The sequence below is a fragment of the Myotis yumanensis genome, unplaced genomic scaffold (assembly GCF_028538775.1).
Source record: "Myotis yumanensis isolate MYYU_CA2020_CCGP unplaced genomic scaffold, mMyoYum1.0.hap1 SCAF_2, whole genome shotgun sequence".
Lineage (NCBI taxonomy): Eukaryota > Metazoa > Chordata > Mammalia > Chiroptera > Vespertilionidae > Myotis > Myotis yumanensis.
The window spans coordinates 146,960,166-146,967,821 of record NW_027223753.1 but is presented as its reverse complement, the minus strand read 5'-3'; the positions used below and the strand labels follow the sequence as shown (position 1 = coordinate 146,967,821).

The 7,656-nt window shown below is 40.5% G+C and overlaps 1 pseudogene; it reads right to left on the bottom strand.

Moving 5' to 3' along the window:
• Window positions 1-6,406: 6,406 nt before the first annotated feature.
• Window positions 6,407-7,156, bottom strand: LOC139002132 (homeobox protein TGIF1 pseudogene; annotated as a pseudogene).
• Between the last annotated feature and the right edge of the window lie 500 nt (window positions 7,157-7,656).

Genomic DNA, 7,656 nt, shown 5'->3' with positions numbered 1-7,656 from the left:
TGCCTTCTCAGCAGCACTAAGGATGTCTGACTGCAGCTTAGGTCTGCTCCCTGCTGGCAAGTGGACATCCCCCGAGGGCTGCCGGGCTGTCAGAGGGATATCTGATTGCCAGCTTAGGCCCAATCCCCCGGGGAGCAGGCCTAAGCCAGCAGGTGGTCATCCCCTGAGGGGTCCCAGACTACGAGAGGGCACAGGCCCGTGCTGAGGGGACCGCCCCCAAGTGCACAAATTTTTGTGCACCGGGCCTCTAGTTACTCTATAAAATAGAATCACACTCATTTGATTTTCATTAAAAATATTTTATTGTTATCCTTATTTTACAAATAAGGCAAAGAAGTGTAATTATCTAAGAAATTGATAAAGCCACACATAATAAACAATGGGCATGACATAGAAGAAAAGATGTGTTTTACAGGATTAAAAATTCAATTTGAATCTACCTCCACCAATTACTGGCTATGCATGTATCTCAATTACATTTAAGTAAGCTGCCTTGTTTCTCCCTTTGCAAAATGGGTTATATAATACCTACATTATCAAGGAGTTATTATAATTAAACTAGATAATATGCATAAAGTGCCTACTGCATAAATGATTCTCAATAAGTGATAGCTAATATTATGTGTTATTGGCTCATACTTACTACTAAAAATCAGTTCTTTATTAGGGCTGTCTTGTGAGTCCTGGAAAGGATCATTGCCATGGTTTTGCTAATAACTGGACTCTCAAACCCATCCTAAATACCAGGTATATGTGGGTAGGAATCATCCTAGTTGACCTTAAAGTTAACAAGTTAAGTGGTGGAGGCAGTATATGAGGACGACCATGATTAACTTACTCCATGACTCTTTCTGTAGATGAGTTTCTAAGGAGGCTGGAAGAAAAGGAGGCTCTGTTAAACCAACTTTCCAAGGAGAAGAGCATCTTCATTTGGAAAATTGAAGGATTGAAAGGACAACTGGAAGAGGATACCAAAGCGATGCATCTATTATTTTTCACCAATAGCTTGACCACATGTTTAAAGAAAAATGTGTGTTTGGTTGGTCAGCCTACATATATTCTCATATAAAAGGAAAGGGAAAGTGCTCTAGGAGTTAGGGGAGGGGGGAACATGTGGAACCTTATATGTGCTGGGAAGGACCCTGATCCCTAAAGGATCTTCCTCAGTGGTTCAAATTGCATCTCAGGTTTGTCAGATTTAGAGCAAGCACAGTATGTGTTTTCATTTTGTATTATTATGTGCACAGAAAGTCAGAAAGGTTCTTTATGGATCTTTGATTTTGAAGTGCACTAAGAATAAAATAAGTGGAGCTAACTTAGCTCAATATTACTTTGAAATTGTCAATAAATTATAGATATTAGTGATTTCTTCCTGAGAGATATATGATGTTGGTAGTAGGTGACCTCAGTGAAAGTGGTTGTTTAAGGTGAAAGCATAGTGACTACGATGAGAGATGAGTTATTTTAGCTTTGCTATTCTAAGCTAATTCTTAGTTGATATTCAATGCATCTTGTTATTAAGACCCCAAAGTACCTCACTCACTTGTATATAATCTCACCGTAAAGGATCTATTTTGAGGGGTAAAGGTCACTGAATCTTGAGACTTCTGTTTTTAAATCTTTTCTTTTATTCCCTGCACTCTGTGGCTTATTTTCTGTATTATATATAATTTTTAAAATCACTACCATAGTTTGTACATTAGACATTATGCTAGATGCTTCTCTCCTGTTATCCCAATCTTTATGTCACATAGAATTATATCTTCATACGTGAAGAAACCAAACTCTGAGATGACAAATAACATGTCCAAGATCATACAGCTAGTAGTAGACTGTGAAGGAATTTAGGCCGATAATGAAATGACTTGATTTATATTTTAGAACATTGTCTGGCTGCCTTCCCAGTGCCTTCCAATTGGCCTACCAGGCCCACTTGCTCTGGCTCCAACCTCCTTTTGCGATCTTACCTCGTACATCTGCTTCCTTCATTTACTCCCCTCCAGCCATCCTGGCTTCTCTCTGCCTTTTCAACAGCTGCCATCATTCCTGCCCCAGGACTTTGGTAGCGGCTGTTCCCACTGCTTGAAGGCCCTTCTCCAAGGTCTTTGGGATGATTAGAAGGAACTAAGTATTCAAGATCATGTCAGTCTGTTTTATTGTCTTATGCTGCTAGCTATATTATTTATTAATTTGTTTACATGTTTTCTTTGTGTATCCTCTCACTCCTTTTTGGCTCCTTAGGGCAAAGACTTTGTCCTTGTCTCATTTGCTTTTGAAACACTAATGCCTGGAACAGGTGCTCGATACATACAGGGTGTTTCCCCAAAACTGTGTACATACTTTAATAGCTGGTAGCTCAATTGATGTTACTTTCTTTTCAGATTTAACCTATTAGAATTAATAATGTATAATAAGTGTGTGTATATTCTGGGGGACACCCTGTATATATTAAATAAGAGGAAGGGTACCAATTTGAAGCCAAGTTTATCAAGTTCCAAGCCTGCATCCTTCTCAGGGTCACCATGTATTGTTGCTCCTATTCACCATCCAAAGGTGTCTGGCTGAGGCTGCCATTAACCAAGCCTTGTGCTCTCAGTTGAATCTGCTCCAGAATACACTCTTCTAATTTGCATAAAGGACACGCGAGGAGTGGCAGAGACCCCTTGTTCTTCCCACTAGACAAGGTTATCTCCTGGGAACTATGCTGCTAGGTTAACCAGATCACCATGTAAGTGGCAGAAATATCCACTAAACATAGCTCTGTTGTCCAATAAATACAGTAGCCACTACTACACTACAGGTGGCTATCTAAATTTAAATTGATGTTATTAAAAATTAATAAAAATTAAAATTCCATATTGACCAACATTGTACTTGGGACATTTTAAGTGTTCAGCAGCTACATTTGGCTAGTGGTTACCACATGGGACAGTGCACATATAAAATATTTTCCTCACCATAGAAAGTTCAAGTGTGGTTTGCAGGGGTGGGGAATGGGAACATCTGGCCTGCGGGCCTTTTAAGGCCTGTGAAATCATTTAGTCTGGCCCTGCCAAGGCATTATTAGTGAGTTAATTAAATGTTTGACCAAATATAGCAGACTAATATTTGAGTTGATAATTCTGTGAGGCCTGTGAATGATGTTATAAATATCCATAGGGCCCTTGGCAGAGAAAAGGTTCCCTATCCCTATTTTAAAGCGATGAGATATGTTGTCAGAGATTTACTTGTGAAATAAAAGATGTTGTTTTCCTCATCAATGGAATGAAAAGGCTAGACTAAATCTCAGTGGTTCCTTCTAGTCCAAACAAGACCTGAATCGTATATATTGCTAAATATAAATCTTACTGCCTAAATGATAGTGAATGCTCTCCCTGCTACCTGTGCATCCTCCAATGTTTCCAGAACGCCAGGCCTGTCTATTGGTGAAGCACACATAGTCAGGCTGGCATTTCCCTAAATAGAGCTCTCTTTCCTGTTTTAACAGCAGCAAGCAGATACTCTTGTTTTCCTCTTATTGTCCCATATTCTCTTTCTGATATTATCTAACCAGGTTTAGGCTCAGCTTGGATTTGTAGCAGGTTGCTATTAACCTTACCTAACAAAATGATGTCACCTCCAAGCCTTTTGTTGTTAATGGTGGTGGTTTCTTTTTTTTTTTTTTTTTTTAATATATTTTATTGATTTTTTTTACAGAGAGGAAGGGAGAGAGATAGAAAGCCAGAAACATCGATGAGAGAGAAACATCGGTCAGCTGCCTCCTGCACATCTCCCACTGGGGACGTGCCCGCAACCAAGGCACATGCCCTTGACTGGAATAGAACCCCGGACCACCCAGTCCTCAGGCCGACTCTCTATCTACTGAGCCAAACCAGTTTTGGCGGTGGTGGTTTCTTTTTCAATGTATATTGTGTCCCATATAGTCCCAAAGTGCCCTAGCCCAGTCCCTGCAGTCAGCCAAGTGTGACTGTGACCTTCCGTGAGAGTAATATGAAGAACAAGAGCTGCTCTGGGCTCTCTCCAAAGGCAATGCTGAAATGCTGCAGTGGAGAATGAAGTATGAAGATGATGCTATCCACAGAACTGAAGACTTGGAGGATGCCAAGTGAGTAGAGGAAGGTGACTCTGAACCTGGAGTTAGTTACACAGAGGAGCATGAGAATAGGACTGTATCCTTAAGGCCATCCATCAACAAGCCCAAGATCAAAGCTGAAAAAGCCACCACTAGCAAGAAGCACATTCTCTAGAGGGGATAAAAAATTATAATAATAAAAAATGATAAAGACTATAGAGCATTCCTGGAGGAATAAAGGAAGCTCTTTCTAGGGGCAGGAGGGAAATCTTCTTAGGAGGTGTAACTTTGAGCTATGTTGGAAAATGGACTAGCACTTAAAATCCTGTATTTCATTTGTAACACCAAAGTAATTGAGTTCATGTTTGTACAGGTCTCTATAATTAAAGTCATTGTATCTCTGGTCTACAACTTGTAGACTACAAACTGGTCTGTGGAAAAGGACAGGGATGGTTGAGAACATGTTAGGATCTGCCATCATGCCTTATGAAATAATGGTGTTATTGAAAAGAAGTGACACTCAGGCCACCTCTGGGGTTAGAATATCAATTTTATAGCCAATACTATATAAAGGCTTTAGAAGTTCTCAGGAACTACAGAAGTTTGGGGCCCAAGTGAATTAAGACTTGATACCACAGTATAGTACTGAAGCATTTTGTTCAGAGATCGAAAGACAGTGTATGCTTGAGAGAAAATGTCAAAAAATTCCAGTTTATAACCCATAAAGGTTTACTCAAAAGACTGTGTCCCTGGCTTGGTAACTTGGCAAAAATCCAGGACAGATTAATACAATTCTTTTTAGCTTCAACCAAAGATACTGTTTTTCAGTTCTTCACCTAAATCTTGGCGATACATTGCTGTGCTGTTGCTGAGTAGCTGCTGTGTTCTGTCCCAGAACAGGCACCAAGTGATCCATCTCTGTAGTCCCAGTAACTTACAAAGGGCTTTGGGATGACAGATACTAAAAATACCTGCAGGAGGTACAAACTCTGGACCACAGAAAAGTGGGGTTTTCATTGAAAATGGCTCTTCATATCCAAAATATGGCATTTGCTAATAATAAAGTAAGATTTTTTCTTCTAATATAAAGGGTGTGGGTGAAAGTGCCTATCAGTCATTCTATTTGGTCTTTTTTACGGGGTAGAAAAGAGGGAAAGTATATAGACTACTTTATGACCACATGGATTTGTTGGAACTAAAAAATTGTTCTTCTGTTATACATGACAACTAAAGAAAAATAATATGGTAATAGCTAAAATTATTTTTTTCTTTAAACTTAGTTGAACATCGATTAAATAAGGCATTATCTGTATTATGCTTTCTCTCTAAATCACCCCAGGGAGGTAGAGCCATACAAAAAAAAAGTATGATTCTATTTTTTTGTTGGGAAGTTGAGGATCTGTGTCTTGATTTCCAGACTTGGGGTCACACGATGAATTAGTTTTGTGGAGTCTAGCTCACCTGAGACCCAGTTTACTGCTTCTGAGTTCTAAATCCCCCAAGGATAGGAATTTGGTTTTTTTTAATCTCCCATATACCCATGTATATTCTAGCCAACTAAATAGATACTTATGATTATCAAGTTGAGCAAAATTGTAGTCGGTATTAAATGTAGAACATTATCAGTGAAACAAGGGTGACCACCTTGTCTAGTTTGTCCTGGACAAGCCTGATTTTAGCACTGACAGGGCTATGTTCTGCTGAGACTCCTTATTTCTGGTCAAACTAGCAGAGTTGGTCACCCAAAGTAAAATTCCTCTTTTCTGGCACCAACCGAGCATTTCTAAAGTACTTAAAAAATACATGTAATTATTTTCTTTAAGGAAAATACTTTATTATGTCATGAAAAAAGGCATCAATCAACTAGATTCATACTTGTCTGAAAAAAATTTGAAAATTTATTAGGCAGTATGTGGACATCCTGTTCCACATGGGAATGAGAAGATGCTATAGGTTCTCTAAATATTGCAGTCTGAAAAAACACCAACATAAAAGGAGGGGGAGGGGAAAATCACATGATCTTGGGAACTATATCACATTATGAATAATCTACCAAGAAACATTAAAAAAAAAAAAACCCTTTGTTTCTACAGTAGCTTTGAGTTTATAGTTGTTGGAATAACTGTATTTCATTGAAGACATCTCAGTAACAGGAAGCTTTATTTTAACAATCCCATGTGCAAATATCAATAAAAAATATATAAAATAATGCAATTTATTTCTTGCCATCACCCCAGCAATCATAACCTTTGTTAGAACTGTTTTACTGGAAAAGGGTTAAGCTGTAAGTTTTTCATGAAGCTCCATTTCTGCAGCCTTCTAGTGCAACATTCACTAGAAGCTGAAATCCACTAAAATCCTGGTTGAGGTCTGATGGATTAGGGGAAGACTGTTGAAAAGACCACTTTGTGTATTTGTGGTTTGTCCATATTTACACATGTTCTCTGGGTACATGAGGGAGGTGTCTGTAAAGTTGCTGGCTGTTATCTGCTGTATATCTGTGTTTTGTCCCACGCCAATGGGCTGATAAAAAGGCACGTCTTTCAATGTACTCACAAGGATATGACAGATCACTGATGGACGAGCCAGAAAGGATCCTGGAGACGACGGCTTAGGAGACAGTGGCCTCCCTCGGGCTGGGTTTGGTCCAGCAGTGCAGGAATGAAATGGGCTCTCCTCTAGAGCTGGCATGAAGTTTTTGATGCCCATTTCTGACTCCACAGGGCTCACTTCAGATATCTTGGCCCCGCAGTGGGAAATTGTGAACTGATTTGGATCTTTGCCATCCTTTCTCAGCATGTCAGGGAGGAGCCTTTGGCAGGCATTGATGAACCAGTTACAGACCTGTAGTGTAGATAGATGTGTTTGCTGGGACAGCAATGCTTTTTCTTGCTCTGAGGGGTAGGCATTGTATCGGTGCTCATACAGCCAATCTCGGAGAGTCTGCACAGATTCCTTGGGCAGGTTGCCCCTTCTCCTTCTCTTGCCTGAGCTGGCAGCAGAGGAAAGGTCCAGGGGAATGTCCATGCTGTCATCATCCTCAGTCTCACTGCCAGAGGCTGCAACACCTTTCTTGCTTTTCATTCTGGAGCTCCCCATTGAGAGTGGGGTACTACTGGGGGGTGGGGGCATGAGGGGGGGGGCGGGCAGGAGTGGGAGCCCAGGGGGCAAGAGTTTGTCCTCCTCTGGGTAACGTGTAGGGCGAGCTCCAGTAATTATTGCTAACCCAGGTGCTCAGAGCCAGGAGTGAGCTTCTTGGATGAAATTCAAGGGACACTTGGGCTTCCTCCTGGCGGGATCTTCTGGCAGCCGGCCAGGGGCTCTCCCTCCCCCAACTCGCTCCCCTCCCCACACTGCTTCTTTGTTCCTCACTCCTGTACAGTGCTCCTGGGCGCTGTCAGAGTGAGAGGCAAGGAGGGAAGGTCAATACATGTAATTATTTTATTTGACTATTGTTTTAGGTGGGGTAAAACATCCTCTTTTTTTCAGCTTTATTTGCGATACAATTGACATCTGACATTGTGTAAATTTGAGATATACAATGTGATGACTTAATGCATGTACATACTGCAAAATCTCTGTCA